Source organism: Poromitra crassiceps (assembly GCF_964638095.1).
Source record: "Poromitra crassiceps genome assembly, chromosome: 20".
In the NCBI taxonomy this organism is placed as follows: domain Eukaryota; kingdom Metazoa; phylum Chordata; class Actinopteri; order Beryciformes; family Melamphaidae; genus Poromitra; species Poromitra crassiceps.
In genome coordinates this window covers 17,328,324-17,344,552 of record NC_139637.1, presented here as the reverse complement: position 1 = coordinate 17,344,552, position 16,229 = coordinate 17,328,324, and the positions used below count along the sequence as shown (strand labels likewise).

Below are 16,229 nucleotides of genomic sequence, written 5' to 3'. Positions count from 1 at the left end.
TTCACATGTCTCTGCGGTCACACTTTAACCTGCTGCAGTGGGTCATAAACATGTCATCACATAGGTTCACTTACTGATTTGTGTACAATTCCCAACACTGTTTAGAGTAAGTAAGGCTGGGTCAATCCTTAATTCTATTCACCTTATTATTTGCCCATATAAGGACGCTTCTGCATGACGTCGTTTTGTAATCGTCTTTCCGTTTTAGACACGGAAGTAGATTACGCCTAACGTAGTCATTTTTAGACTTGCCAAAAAGCTGTTTTCAAGCAAAAAAAAAAAACCGTTTTAATATTTTTTCAGGTGTGACCAGTCGGACTAGCTAGTATCTGTCAACCTCTACAGTGAGAAAACACTGTCGAGGTGCTTTTGTAACTAACGTCAAATGCCGACCGGGTACAGCCATCGGCTCCTCGCAGCAGTAACGCTATGAACATGTCACTGAAGTTGGCCGCAGTGTAGCTTCTGAATGTTGCCAAACTTCATTCATAGTGACGTTTTGTTTTGAAATTGGCCGCCAACTAACATTTAAAATCCATTGCCCTTACCTTTTCCAAAGTTCATTCTCAATGAAACGATGAGTAAGTTTGCTAATTTGGACATCCTCCACCAGAAACATGAATACTGCCCTAAAAGAGAGAGAATCAGGTTTAAAAACATGTTTGTTATGATCATCATTTAGTCAATGAAACAATCAATCGCTTTTAGTTAGGTCATGCATTTCCTACTGTACATGTGCATCAAAACTGGATCATTAGAAACAATAAATGACTTTGACCTGATAAAATGTACACAGCACATTCAATGTAAATGTATCACTTCTAGAAATCAATGAATCAAAACAAAACAAAGACATCATCATCAAATCAAGAAATCATCGACTTGCTCCACTTTAATGTGCACTTCCCCATACCATAATTATCAGCTGAAGCCTACAATACTTCAGCTTTGAGATGTTCACTCTTTCTGAACAGGTGTCGATACCCTGGTGTCATAGCCTGCTCTGTACCATCACTACACTTACTTCTGTTCTCCATAGAGCTCCCAGGCCTTGGCGAATGCTCTGACCACTGCAGCAAGTGTGTTGTTGTCGGGAACATGCTGGCTCTCCTCCAGCAGACCAACCAACCTCAGGATGTGCCTGATGGCAATCACGACATTTTACCATTCAGTTTGGCAACAAATTGCCAACCAGCAGTACCAAACCACTTCTACAAAAGCATGTCCTAGACCTAGAGAGTACCTGTGGACGATAGGGAGGAAGCCAGAGACACCAAAACTACCAGCTGCGATTGTGTTGATCTCGATCTGCTTCAGAGAACAGGTCCCATCCTCTCTCTGGTTCAGCATGTAGTCGGACCGGTTCACACCCAACACAATGGACTGGAAAGAATAAACAGAATTCCCATGTAAGTTCAAATCCAAAAGGAAAAACAGGTTGTGGCCTTGTTAAAAATGAATTGAACAGTTGTCCCAAAATTTGTTGTCCCGGAAATTCATAGGAATTAAATGATACCAGAATTTCCAACCTGTAATTCCGAGTTGGACAACCATTCAATCCAGGTCGGAGCGTGTTTTTTCTGAATTCTGGTTGTCTTGAACGTAACGATGTCGGAAGTTGGAAATCTGAGTTGAAATTTCCGAGTTCAGAGTTGTTTTGAAAGTAGGGTTGTCAAAAGTATCGATAGTGTCAATACGTAGCAATACTAAAAATTTGAAACGATACAATACTCAATTGCAACAGAGCTCACACATTTTTCCCTCCCTATCATTGGTGGGTATCTGTTGCTTCAACAAGCTAAACGTGTTCTGATGGCTAGATCAGGGACTAATCTGCTGTCTAAATTCAAAGTGTTATCAGGCCTAGATTATGGAGAAGTGTGCGTCTGTCCATCCATCTGTCTAACTTAATTTGTATGCCTCTTGATGTGTCGTCATCCCCCCCTTCCTGTGGTATCGAAAATAGTACTATTGAGTATCGATATTTTCCTGGGTATCGGTATCGAAGTAGAAATGATAGTATCGTGACATCCCTATTTGAAAGTGGTATAAGTGTACCTACGGAGAAGTGACGTCGGTTAGCAGTTATCAGTTATCACTTTGACAGTTCTTCTCCCGCTGAAGGTTACATGCTGAAGGTTACATGCTGAAGGTTACATGCTGAAGGTTACATGCTGAAGGTTACATACTGAAGGTTACATGCTGAAGGTTACATGCTGAAGGTTACATGCTGAAGGTTACATGCTGAAGGTTACAGTACATGCTGAAGGTTACATGCTGAAGGTTACATGCTGAAGGTTACATGCTGAAGGTTACATGCTGAAGGTTACATGCTGAAGGTTACATGCTGAAGGTTACATGCTGAAGGTTACATGCTGAAGGTTACATGCTGAAGGTTACATGCTGAAGGTTACATGCTGAAGTTACATGCTGAAGGTTACATGCTGAAGGTTACATGCTGAAGGTTACATGCTGAAGGTTACATGCTGAAGGTTACATGCTGAAGGTTACATGTCCCACAAGTGAAGAAATAGGTATCAAGTTTACTCGCTCGCTTGATTCCTTGATTCTGCCATTACAAGAATTATTTGCAGGAATAAGAAGGAAGGTAATCATCCTCTGAACTAGTGCAGTCCCAAATGTCCATACTGTAGATTTGCAGATTAACAGTGAAGAATGTGAAATAGTCATTATTTTACGTTTTTCCGGGTTTCGCTCGTATTTCCCCCCCCTCTCCTGTTGTGCTCCTGTTTGGTAATTTCCCCCATAAATCTCACGTATTCCCCTTCTTTATTTTTACACTTAGGCCATACAGGGGGGCACAGTAGCGCTAACGCTAGTGCTGCGCTAGCGTCGCCTCACAGCTAGAAGGTCAGCACCAGTGGCTCCTGCATTACATTACTGGCTTTCCTGGGGAAGCTAAGCAGGTCTGGCCTAGGATACTCCTTGGATGGGAGACTGGTGCTGGAAGTGGTGTTGGAGGACCAGTAGGAGGTGCTCTTCCCCCTCTGGTCCGAATGGTCTGATGAATAATCAGATCTGATGAATAATCTCCCCAATGCCCCAGGGCCGAGACAGGGACTCTGTCCTGTGAGTGAGCACCGTCCTTCGGATGAGACGTTAAACCACCGAGGTCCTGACTCTCTGTGGTCATTAAAGATCTCATCGGCACTCTTCACAAGAGTAGGGGTGTAACCCCGGTGTCCTGGCTAAATTCCCAAACAGGCCTTCCTTCAGTCATGGCCACCTAATCATCCCTCGTTACTTAATTGGCACATTCAGTCCTCAACTCTCCACCGTGATAGGCTGATGTGTGATGAGCGTTCTGGTGCAAACTGGCTGCCGTGCATCACCCAGGTGGGTGCTGCTGCACATCGATGGTGGATGAGTTGAGTTCCCTCCCCTGATATGTGAAATGCTTTGAGTGTCTTGAAAGGCGCTATATAAATCCAATCAATTATTATTATTATTATTATTATTGTTAAAGTCGAGGTGAACCCGTTCGTCACGTGCATCTGAGTCCGTTTCAGACTGAAAACAAATTGAGAGGCGGACCATATACGGTGTCGATGATTTGATTTGACAATTCTGTCGACTGGCTTTGGCATCGGCCAATCCTGGCGTGTTCCACCCCCAAATCGGGTGGGATTCAGCGTGTTGTCGTGCTACGCGAGTGGGATCCGCGGAGTACCAGGCAGCCAGGCTGCTTCGTGCGGAGCGAGCGGGCAATCCGATGCATGGGTGCTGCCCGCCCGGCGCCCGCCTGGAATCTCCGGAGGTGACCCCTGACAGCCAGGGAGGCTGTCAGGCTCGGAGGCGCGCGCCATTATCGTTATAAATGTAAATAATATTCCTGGAATGCGTGTTTTAAAGAGCCAGTTACATTTGTTTGCATTCTTAGAGATTATAGTTTGTTTTTTGTTCATGTTTCTAACAATTGGCCAAGTTAGTAGTTAGTTTATGGGAGAGGAATTCTGCCAGATGACAGGCACTAGGCGCCATTTTCTCTTTCTTTTGGGAGAGAAAATTATCCTGAAATGAAGATTTGATTGACAGCTGCATGTCGTGAAATGATTGGTTGAAATGGGGTAGAAATTTGATAATACCAGGTGACGTCAGCAAACTGTACATTACCGTTATCAATGAAATCTTGAAAAATTAACTTTTGATGTGAAAAAGTGTGAAAAACTAAAGAAATTAGATTTTTGTGATCTTTTTTGCATACATTATTAAATAGGTGCACTGCATACCCAGGTATTTGAACTAAAAGAAAAGAAAAGTCATTTTTGGGTTCAGCTCGATTTTAAGGTTGTCACAACTCCACCTGTGACTCGGCCTATGACGCCACCAATCAGCACGGCCCTACAAACACTGCCTCAGCCTGTCAGTCCATGCTGGAACATTGCCATTCACGGTTTGTACCCAGCCAGTTGAGCATCGCTACGAGTTCTGAACATTCTTTTGTACTTTGACGATCTAACCTTTTGCCCACCTGATTTGCCTGATTGCCTGATCCATCTGTCCTCTGTGTTCCAGGATCCTCTGCCTGCTTGCCTGTTCCTCCACCGAGCACACGGAGTGCCCCACCTTGATCTATCAATAAATCTCTGTTCACCTTTTGACACTTAACTGGTTGTCTGTCTGCTTCTGGGTTTTTCCGGCTCCAAGCCTGACAAAGGTCCTGGGTTCGATTCCCGTCTGGGGCGCTGAGGGCGTGTCCCCCCCCCCCCCCCCCCATGTCCTCAGTGCCCACTGCCCAGGTGGGCTATCTCATCAAAAGGGCCTTTCTGTGTGGAACAATGGTGAGTGAGGACTGCAAACATAGTGGTGTGAATGAAAGGCGGCGGTCACGCTCCCCCTGGGAAAACAGTGACTTCTAAGTTATGTGATGAGCAAACATGGATTAAAATGACCGGCTTATCCGATTATCAACACAGCAGACTGGTACAGAAAACAAAAGCAAGGCCAAATCCATTATTTACTTATTATCTTCTTTTTTTTTATAGAACAATAAAACAAGACAAACAGGCTCAGATAACAGGAAAAGAAAGGAATGAAACAGTCCACATTCCAACATGCTGCTACCTGCCGCATAAGGTGCTGATGTGTTTGTAAGAGATAAGGTGCATGGGATCCCACACAGGGGGTCCAATGAGATACCAGCCCCACCCCCAACCTCAGTCACTCGTCATTCTTAACCTCGTCAAAGTCGGCCAAAAACAGGGTCCCAGATAGTTGAGAACCTATTAAGCGAGTCGGTTCTCAGGGACCTGAGTCTCTCCGTCTGTATAACAGAGATCATGTCCTATCAGCCAGCCACACCTGAAAAGAAGGTGAAGAGGAGGACTTCCATTCCTTCAGAATGAGTCTTTGGGCGCGACAGTTGTCCCCTGTGTCAGAGATTGTTGCACAGCTGTGAGGGGAGGTCGGAGTGGACTCCGAGCAGCCGAAGATGTCGAGTTCTGCCTCGGGCAAAAATCCAATTCAGAGAGAGGGAGAGGGGGGGTGTTTGTGTGTGTGTGGGGCAGTGTTGGGCACTCATTACTAAAAAAGTAATATATTACATATTACTCGTTACTATTTTCAAAAGTAATATTATTACTTTACTTATTACTCCATGCCAAAAGTAATTCGTTAGATACTCGTTATATTACTTTTCCGTTACATTCCACACAAATGGCAATAGGCCTTTTTCACTGCAGCGATTTTGTGTCTAAAAGGCAGGAGGTAACACAGGTGCACCAAGATGTTAATTAGGGCTTCCAACTTCCAGTCCATTTAGGTGTTTCAGTGCTGGAGCCCTAATTAGTTAGTTGGTTGCACCTGTGTATACTCTGTCTTCTAGACACAAATGGCCGTTGTGAAAAAGGCCCATGGCGTTTTTCTCATCAAAATGCAGACTTTGCGGTGCGAATGTGTGAACTAGGTCTATTATGTGCCATTCCATTTAAACTAATCGCTTTGCCAGAGCACAGCTTCCTACAGAGATGCTTGATGAAGAGCACACCTGGCTCAAAGTGATGACTGACAAGATGCAATCTTTTAAACAGCTTCTGTTTTATAGAATGCAGTATGCACTGCCAATGCAAACTCAATACGTATAGGCTACATCTTTGCTTAACAAGTTTGTGTCACAAATAACGTTAGTTCTGCAACATTAACATTAACCTGACAATAATAACAGCAATGTTTGATGTCCACCAGCTTGTGAGTTTTTACGTTATCTCTGTATTTGAACAGTTTTCCGGTTTCTGTTGTGCTGTCCTCTCGTCTCGTAACGTTAACGTTAGGAAGTTTGAGCTCGTGTTTTTCACAGTGGAAAGAGTGTTTAGTAGCCTACCTGTCCTGGACACCGTTTACATTTGACTTTGATGTTCAATCGTGTCACCTTTCTTCCCGACAAAAACAAAGTCATGGGAATATATCCAGCCACGGATTTTCCTCCTCGCTCAGCAGGACAGAGAGGGAGGTGTGCCTGCCTGCCTGTTGCCTGGTGCTCGAATGTGCTCTGCGGTGACGTCACCTTGTTTTGGGAGCGTTAAAAGCCATGCTGCTTGTGATCAGTGAATGCCGACTGCGTGTCGTTTTGCAGCGCAGCGGCATCACAGAATGGACTCAACAAAAGATGTAACGACTAACGTAACGAGCTCGTTTATCTTGAAGTAACTGTAATATTATTACTTATATTCTATAGTAATTCGTTACACTACTCGTTACTTGGAAAAAGTAATATTATTACAGTAACGAGTAACTAGTAACTCGTTACTTCCCAACACTGGTGTGGGGTGTGTGCACAGAGCGCTGTTTGCTTGTTTATTCAAAGTGTATTAATATTTAATTAATATTGAGTGTCACATGTCCAAATTGCACCAAATCTGACACTACAATACATGTCCTTGGGTCCCCAGCAATACACCCAGCAGGTTAGCCTCAACATCTCTCTGGCTCAAACTATTGAGACACAGTAATAGACCTGATGTCAACCCATAGAGCCCGGTCCCTCTACGTACCAGAGCCCTCCCCCTCCCCCGGTCCCGGCAGAGTAGTTCCGGAGCAGCGGATTGAGTGGCCCTGACCGCGTGACCACCTTCGACCCTCCCTATAGGGCTGACCGTGGGTAGCTACTGGGACGTAAGTTGGGGCTTGGCCAGCCCCGGCTGGGTCACCTGGGCGAGGGTGTATGATGTTGCGAGACCCGAAACATCCTATGACCCCAGGGTACATCACTGAGGATACGTCCCAGTTATGCATCCATGCAATGTTTTTTTTCTTTATTAGACCGATACTGGATTTTTGAGGCCGATGCCGATATTACGGAGCAAAACAATTGTGATATTGATATATCGGCCCATATTCTTATATTATATATACACATTATATAAAAAAATTTTTTGCAATGATCCCTAAAATATCAAACACTTGACAAAGATATGACTTGACATGACCTGAGATATGTAATGTAGGCAGGATATTTTACAGCTGCTTATCAATCAACTTTTTTGTCCAAAATGACACCAGTGCACTGAAATGGTAAACTTCACTGGGAATTTAATAATTATAAATAACTAGAAATACAAAAACACAAATAGAACAAATATAAAATATAAGTTGAGTTAAGAAAAAAGATCAACGGGCACGGTGGCGCAGTGGTAAGCGCTGTCGCCTCACAGCTAGAAGGTCCTGGGTTTGATTCCCACCTGGGACACTGTGAGCGCTGAAGGAGTGCGTGCCCGTCCGCATGTCCTCGAGTGCCCACCGCCCGGGTGGGGTCGTCAAAAGGGCCTTTCTGTGTGGAGTTTGCATGTTCTCCCCGTGCCCCCTGGGGGTTTCCTTCATATAGGAACCCCACACCAAAACATGCAATATCCTGGTCGCTGAAGCGGTGCCTCCTCTGGTCGTTCAGGGCGGCTGTTCGGAGGGGGGGGAACTCGTTGGAATAGCGTGATCCTCCCACGTGCTATGTCCTACCGGTGAAGCTTCCCCGGTCAGGTGAAAAGAAGCGGCTGGCTACTGCCCATGTCTTGGCTCTCCCCAGATCGGCAGAGGGTGGAGTAGCACCCAGGATAAATAAATTAAAATTAGCACTAATGGGGGATAAAAAATCTGGGAAGAAATATTAAATTAAAATGAAAAAATAAAAAAGATCAACAACATGCTGTCTTATCAACAAGCCTTCCAGTGATCACATCCATTCCCGCCAGTAAAGCCGCATGGCTACTGTAGTTTAACTTCCTCTTCTCCCGCTCTCTGCAGGAAGTGCCTGACAGATGTTCCCTGTTGTCCCGACCGTAGGCTGGTATAACTTCCTGTAGGCTGGTATAACTTCCTGTAGGCTGGTATAACTTCCTGTAGGCTGGTAACTTCCTGTTTCTGTTACAGCAGAAATCCAGCTTCATTCTGGGCCTTCAGGCCTGCTCATATTTGACTTCAACTGGGCATCTTGTCTGTGCAGGTTTCACCTGCTGCATGTTTCTCCTTGGATTATTTTGAGGGTAGGGTGATTCCATCCTATGAGGCTTGTTATCATCATCATCATCATCATCATCATCATCAGTATATAAATGGGAGCTAGGGCTCTGTCTGTCTGTTTGTTTCTCTGTCTGTCCCATGTCCCACTGTGATGTCATATGTTGCCAGCTCCAGGACATGTGATCCAGCATCCCTGAAGTATGCCATCAAGGAGCAGCCAGGGCTCGGCCGCGCAGCGGCCGAGCTGCATGTGCAAGCTGCAGGGCGGGCGAGGCCGCGTAGCGGGCGAGCCTAGGAATCGAGCGCGCGAGATCCCTAGTGACTTAATTAATAAGATATAAAATATTATAATATTCTATCAATTTTACCAGTACATGTCATAGTGATTTCTCCCCCTATGGCTATAAAATACTATGACCCGTATTTTCACATTCCAGGGTTTCCTCTACATATGCATTGGCCACCGCTGCTTCAAAATAATATGAAATGTCATGAAAAATGTGATGAAGTCAGGGCAGCTACTTTAAACAATCTAACATGAATTTGTTCACAGCACAATTCAATTTGTGTTATTTTATACTATTATTCTAAATGGCTAAAAAAGTAAGAAAAATATGTTGTGTCAAACCTTTTGAATATTTGATATATGCAAAAGTTCTAGGAGAGTAACGTTGATACAGTGTGACTGAAATAACTAGTTTACCGGCCACCGCTGCTTAAAAAAGTCATGGAGGAAACACTGCATTCCAATCAGATTATTATACAAACAAACAAACAAACAAACAAACAAACATGTGCCTCTTACCTGAGTGCTGCCTTCCTGCTGAACTTGTGTGTAAATGTCAAACAGCTTCGCTGTGAAGTCGTCTGCCTGGACAGTGCTGAGAAGTGACAAAACAACATAGTATACACTGGTTTCATTCAGTCGCTATTGGCATCATCAGTGATGTCATGAATGCCACTGATGACATCATCAGTGATGTCATAAATTCACTCACACACACACACAGCACGAGAGAGACTGAGGGAGAGAGAGGAGAGGGAGAGGAGGAGACAGAGGGAGAGAGAAGAGAGGGGGGAGAGACTGAGGGAGAGAGGGGCACACACACACGTGCGCACGCATAGAGCAGGCGTGGCCACGCAGCAGCCGAGCTGTGTATGCAAGCTGCAGGCCCTGCTAGGTATCAAGCGCGCATAGTGCGCGAGATGCCTAGTCAATTAAATGAGCCAAAACATAAAGAGCATAACACGATTTCAGACGGAAGCCCGTCTTTATTGTCACACGAACACACTACAACACATGCATGCGGCCACAACACACACTCATGCTGACGGTGGCCGGTGAAATATGTCCTCTGCATTTGACCTATCCAGGCTTGTCCTTTCCTCCGGGGGGCAGGCCAGGAGCAGTGGTCGCTATTTCTTTCCAGCGCCCGGGGACCATCATTGGACCATCATTGGACCAACTTCAGATGTTGTCGTCACTGGTCGGATGACGATCTTCTGCATGTTTTTAGTGGGGGGTTATGTATGGAGGAACCCCCTGGGGGGTACGGGGAGAACATGCAAACTCCACACAGAAAGGCCCTTTCGACGAGATAGCCCACCTGGGCAGTAGGCACTGAAGATATGGGGGGGTCACAACTCCAGCGCCCACAGCGTCCCAGGCGAGAATCGAACTCAGGACCTTCTAGCTGTGAGGCGAGAGCGCTAACGACTGCGCCACCGTTACCCATTAGCATGATAAGAACTACCGAAAATGATAGAAACCACATTTGGAAGAAAATAAATCTGACGTGTACTTTGATTGTTTAGTTTGGCTCATTTCCCATCCACTAACATGGCGGGGGCGGGACTTGTGACCTATACTGGGACCGGCGAGGCTCTCCACTGTCAGGTGAAAAGAAGCGGATGGCAACTGCACATGTGTTGGAGGAAGCATGGTGCTAGTCTATGGCTCTCCCCAGATCGGCAGAGGGTGGGGCAGCGACCGGGGGAGCAGGGGGAAATGTGTCATCAAGTACAATTGGGGAGAAAATGTGTGGGGGGTGGGGTGATCTGTAACTTTTCCCTAGTAGCCTACCTAGCGAGAGCCTCCTGCAGAAAGCCTGGGTCCTGGCTGATCTTGTCCACCAGCATGTTGAAGTGAGTCTGCACTGCCAGAGCCTGGTGGAACACAGCTTTGGGCACAGGCGAGGGGAAGAGGGTGAATGGAACGTAGGTCACCACCTGAAACCACAGCAGCAGCACACATGTAGCCTACATTTCATCACTGCCTTTACAGCCAAAAACATGATGAGCATCACATTAGTGCATTATATATATAGTGTATATATATATATATATATATATATATATATACACACACACACACACACACACACAAATGATCATCATCATCATCATCATCACTTAACCACCAGTTATAAACATGATAAGCAGAAACATCTTTGGACATGTTCACCCAACGTGGTGTCACTATGAATAATTTAGGTCTATATATAGACCATTTCAAATTGATAACATAAACATTCTAAATTTACCCTAGCTTACTTCTGTTGCATTGGTTGCTATACAGTAACCGACAGGAAATAAACTAGTCCAGGCTGTTCTCTATAAGCAACAGAATTGTGGTGAAACGGTCTATATCTACAGTGTAAATGACAAACCTGACCTCAGATGAGTTGGGTGTTTCAAAGGTCCTCATTACAACTCCATGTTGAAGAGCAAATTCTTTTGCCTCATTTGCCAAAGCCTTCAGTCTGTCAGGGTTTAACATCAGCCCTTGTAGCATCTTATCTGTAGCCATACTCCCAACCCAGCAACATGCAGTCCAAATGATACTAACTAGTTAGCATCCTCCTTATGTAGGCTATATCCGTTTGGTTACAAATAACCAAAGTTCAAATCAAACCAATGAAAAGGCTATTTAAGGACGTCCCGCATGTATCCAGACGGGCTGGCCCTGCCCAGTGTCGTTTGGGTTTAGAATGGGAGTTGTAAAAATGCCTTTTAATCTCATGTCTAAACAAATGACAGGTAACAGCTGATAATGACTGTCTGTATGTGTGATGATGTGGAACGAGCGCCTCCCTTTTTGTCATGTGAGCCAAACTGCCTGAGAGAGCAAACAGATCACACAGGGCATAAAAAGCCTTGCTGCACGCACCGCTCTAGGCTAGAATGGATGAAGCTCCCCGACTGTATAGCACGCTGCATATATATCCACCAGCTGATTACACCGGTGGGTGCAGAGTAGTGCGGACACAACTCAGTCCCTGACCCTGACTGACCTCTCTGTCTGTCCTCTCCCCTTGCAGCATGCGTGTGGCGGCGCGCATGGTGGCGCGCCTGTTCTGTTATTTACATCCATGCCGTGCGCCCTACTTCTTCTTCTCCTTCTTTAGATTTGATTGGCGGTTGGCAAACAGCTTATGTGCATTACCGCCCCCTACCACACTGGAGTGTGGAACATTAGATTGGCATCATTGGCATGGTGCGCCCTACTTCTTCTTCTCCTTCTTTTAGATTTGATTGGCGGTTGGCAAACAGCTTATGCGCATTACCGCCACCTACCACACTGGAGTGTGGAACATTAGATTGGCAGGGAAAATAAATAAATAAAACAAAAAACAAAAAATAGAGAGAGAGGGGGGGAACTAAATTGTTGTGCCCCTAGATAGAAGACAACTCAGGATTGAATGATTGATTTATTTTATTAATGTGTCATGCATTCAACGGTACCCAACCCTCATGTGTTTACACAAGACACACACAAAAATACAAAATACAACAATAAACCAGCGCAAGAATGGTGCAATTAAGTTGACACAAGTCGCAAGTCAGCATAGTGCTCAAACATAAAATAGATCATTCCATCACTTTTTAAAGAAAATGTTCTGTCTTTGCTCCCATGCCTGACAAATACAATTTGCAATGGGGGAGGTAGCTTTTTTTTTTTAACACAACTGCAGTTTCTCATAATCATCCAACTCAAAAAAGTAAACATAAATAGAGGACATTTTATTAAAGAGTACTTCCCTTGCATCATCATACGCAGTACAATAGAACAAAATATGAAAGTTTTCAATTTCATGTAATTCACATAGTAGGCCCTAAACAGAGTCTACCTTCTTCAGGGGTAGCATTAACCTGCCAGACTTCCCAAACACTTGTCTAATCTCCATGCATCCTAAGCTTCAAATGACTTGTCACTCATGCCCATGTCTTGTATTTACACAATCTGGTGTTTGCAATCAGAACACTCACGGGTGACATCAGTGCTCAGGTTCCATTCAGGCAGAGTCCATATCACGAGGTGAGACGTTAACGTGCCCAGAACGTAAAGCATCCTAAACCGGAGCGTCTAGTTAGCTAGCATCACCGTGTCCTGCATCGCACACCTCTTTGCCTGTTTCGTCACGTCCGGGTCAGAGGTCTCTCGACGTGGTTTCCGGTACTTTAGCGAGCATTTCAGATGCACGGTCGCCGCTTTGTGAAAGTGGAACTAATTTATACATCTGACAAAAGTTCAATGGACAAACCAAAGAGGATCCTGGAGCACACGATTCACTGGAAAATTGCTTTATTCAATGACTAACGTTTCGACGCCTGCTGCGTCTTCATCAGAGTCAAAACAGTCAAACTTTTGTATTAATTTATACATCTATATGTGTCAATATGTGGAATTTCATATGAATATGTGCATGGTAACATGTCAAATTACTTTAGCAAAGTGACTTTGATGACAGAAAGCCATAAGACGTGCTTGGGCGACGAGAGTTACTGATCTTTAAAGTTGCTAGCTTGCTAGCTAGCTAACGCTAGCTTTGTCTAAAACACAAGGCCAGCAGGTGGCAATAATGCAGCAAAATGGGACTCAGCGACCACTACAAGCCACTCTCTTTGTTGACTATTACTGGCTTGCTAACCACTGGCTTGCTAACCAGCAGAGCCGCAGAGTGAGCTGTCCGTAACAGGACAAGAGCAGCTTCCAGACAGTTAAGACGCCAGCGGTAGCGTCCTTTCCCCGACTCTGGTAAATAAAAGACACAAAATATGAAAAAATAGTGAAGAAATATTATTTATTAGTTATCAAAAAGAGATCACATAAATGTGTGTGATTTGGTTAAAGAGATAGTTCAGAGATACAGTAAAAAAAATATATTTTATATATAAAAAAATATATTTTTTATAATAATGCAACAAAATAGTTTTGAAGATTGACCTCTAAGCGCGCGTGTGCACACACACACACACACACACGGATGCACGCACACGCATGCACACACACACACACACACACACACACACACACAGACAGACAGACAATAATATAACCGTTTTCTTCCATATTAAGAAGGGCACCTGAGATGAAAAGGAAACTAATAGATGCTTTTCACGGGGGCCATTTTGTGTCAAAAAGTCAGGGTAAACACGGGTGCAAGCAAAACAGTAACGAGGGTTCCAAACTTACAATCATGGAAGTTGGAACCCCTCATTAGTGTTTTGCTTGCACCTGTGTTTACCCTGCCTTTTCGACACAAAATGGCCCCCGTGAAAAGGGTCCATTGAGTCGTCTTGTAATAGAGAGTCAAAGTGAAGGGAGCGATACGCGATCTTTTTGATCCCGTTTGCCACGGGAGTCCACATGTCATGTTTATTAATGCAAAAGATAACTCTGCAAGTCAAGAAAGTTGCAGTTTGTGGTAAAACTGTGGCACTATCAGTTTCAGGACAAACTGCGACTTTCTTGACATGCATAGTTATCTTTTAAATTGACAAAAATTAACATGTACAATGGTACAATTCAAACGGGATGAAAAAAGTAACGTATCTCTCCCTTCACTACATTCATATTTTTCACACAGGTACAGGGAGAAAAGCAGGTCAGTAGATGAGTGGACTGTCACCAGGCCAGGTAGCGCTCAGTAGATGAGTGGACTGTCACCAGGCCAGGTAGCGCTCAATAGATGAGTGGACTGTCACCAGGCCAGGTAGCGCTCAGTAGATGAGTGGACTGTCACCAGGCCAGGTAGCGCTCAGTAGATGAGTGGACTGTCTCTCACGCAGACACCATTGCAGACACCCCCATCACTGTGTTCAATACCCTTTGTCCTCAAAGTGTGGCCATCAGCTTCATTTAAGACCATTTCTCCTCCACGCCTGTATGGAGATAAAATAATGATGTTGTAAACTTCTTTTAGGTTGGCCCAAAACCAACTAATATCCACAAACTACAGGCTTTTTATTCACTCTAAAAGTTACAGCTACACGTTACAAGTTACAAAAAGCATCTCTCCTAAGACAGAACATGCTTCTGTATATAAGTTACTGTACCTGACATAGGCTCCAAAAGCTCCTATCTCATAACAGACAGAACATGCCTCTGTATATAAGTTACTGTACCTGACATAGGCTCCAAAAGCTCCTATCTCGTAACAGACAGAGCTGAGCTGGAGCGGTTGATCTGTCCTCAGCAGGATGTTGTGTTCTACTTTAGGATGGATCCTGTCCATCAGAATATAAGAAGCTCTCCTCATGTCACCTTTCACTTCCTCTAGTATCTTCACGATGTCTTCTCCAAAGAAATTGTTCCCTGAAACGGTAGAAATGAGATGTGAAGACACAATATACTAGATTCAATAAATTGCTAAATTAGTCTTAAAACTAGAGGGGAACATGAGGTCTGATTTCAAAACAGCAGACTTTTCCAACATATTTGAGTGCTTCCGGTCAGGAGGGAAAATGTTTTTTTCTCTTTAAAGAATACCAAGGGTAGGTACTGTACACCTGGTACTCTAGTTGTTTTCCAGAATATGCTGATGCCATCTTACCTCCTCCTTCTCGCTGAGGCTTCAGGACAAACTCATCTGGCTTGGCCAAAGCCATGGCCACCGTTTGGTCACCCTCTGGACCCTAACAAAAAGAAAAGATTAAGGGGACCGCTAGTGATGATGTCATCAGTGATGATGTCAAAAGTGATGTCATAAGGGCATGCACACACACAAGGAGGCATTGTGACAAGACTGATCAGTGATGTCACACACACACACAAGGAGGCATTGTGACAAGACTGATCAGTGATGTCATAGGGCAGGCGAGGCCGAGCATAGGCACTCGAGCGCGTACTACTTTAATTAAAATATGGACCTCCCAATTGAGATTTCAAATTGGAATTTCAATATATATGGAATATTATATGAAAGTACTACTTTTAAAGATTCAGTTTTTCCCCCTTTCTAAACTTACCAAGAGAGTGTTGTGTGTTCTACATGTTGCTAAATAGACCTTTCCACCAGGTGACGCACCTGTGTAGTATGTGTCGTTCCCTCACCATGTCTAGAGTGTATTGGCCAGCGTAGGTGGTTCTGATCTGCTCCACCACTTGGGGCTGGTCGGGGAAGAACCTCTCCAGAACTCCGGGTCGGGCCAGTTCCTGTTGGACCTTCTTGGTTCCAGCCAGATGGGTGCCGATGTCTGGACACTTCACAGCCAGAGAGTGCTCCATCAGCAGACGGGCTTCCCAACTCTACACCAAACATGAATAGAGAGCCAAAGTGGAACGTCACTTCCTGCTTCAGCACTGTACCAGAGATTTTCATCCACCATTTATTTTCCCATAGACATTCCGGAAAATGCTTATAAAAATAGTTTCACTTGTTCAAACCAAACAGTACAGATATATTTAGAAACAGTCACTAAATCATGACCAGTTAATTTATAAAACAACATAACTGTTAATCTGACACAAATATTGG

At 44.4% G+C, this 16,229-nt stretch overlaps 1 pseudogene across 1 annotated transcript in view; it reads right to left on the bottom strand.

The window, feature by feature from the left end:
- The window catches only part of LOC310794908 (glutathione synthetase-like), a 38,167-nt pseudogene that overhangs the window by 14,685 nt on the left and 7,253 nt on the right, over nt 1-16,229 (bottom strand). The window contains exons 9-17 of the transcript in view: nt 15,806-16,000; nt 15,306-15,387; nt 14,878-15,067; nt 11,144-11,279; nt 10,553-10,698; nt 9,275-9,350; nt 1,244-1,383; nt 1,025-1,141; nt 549-629 (exon numbers count right to left, since the gene is read on the bottom strand). The product of the transcript in view is annotated as a glutathione synthetase-like (transcript). The remainder of the gene's footprint in view (nt 1-548; nt 630-1,024; nt 1,142-1,243; nt 1,384-9,274; nt 9,351-10,552; nt 10,699-11,143; nt 11,280-14,877; nt 15,068-15,305; nt 15,388-15,805; nt 16,001-16,229) is intronic.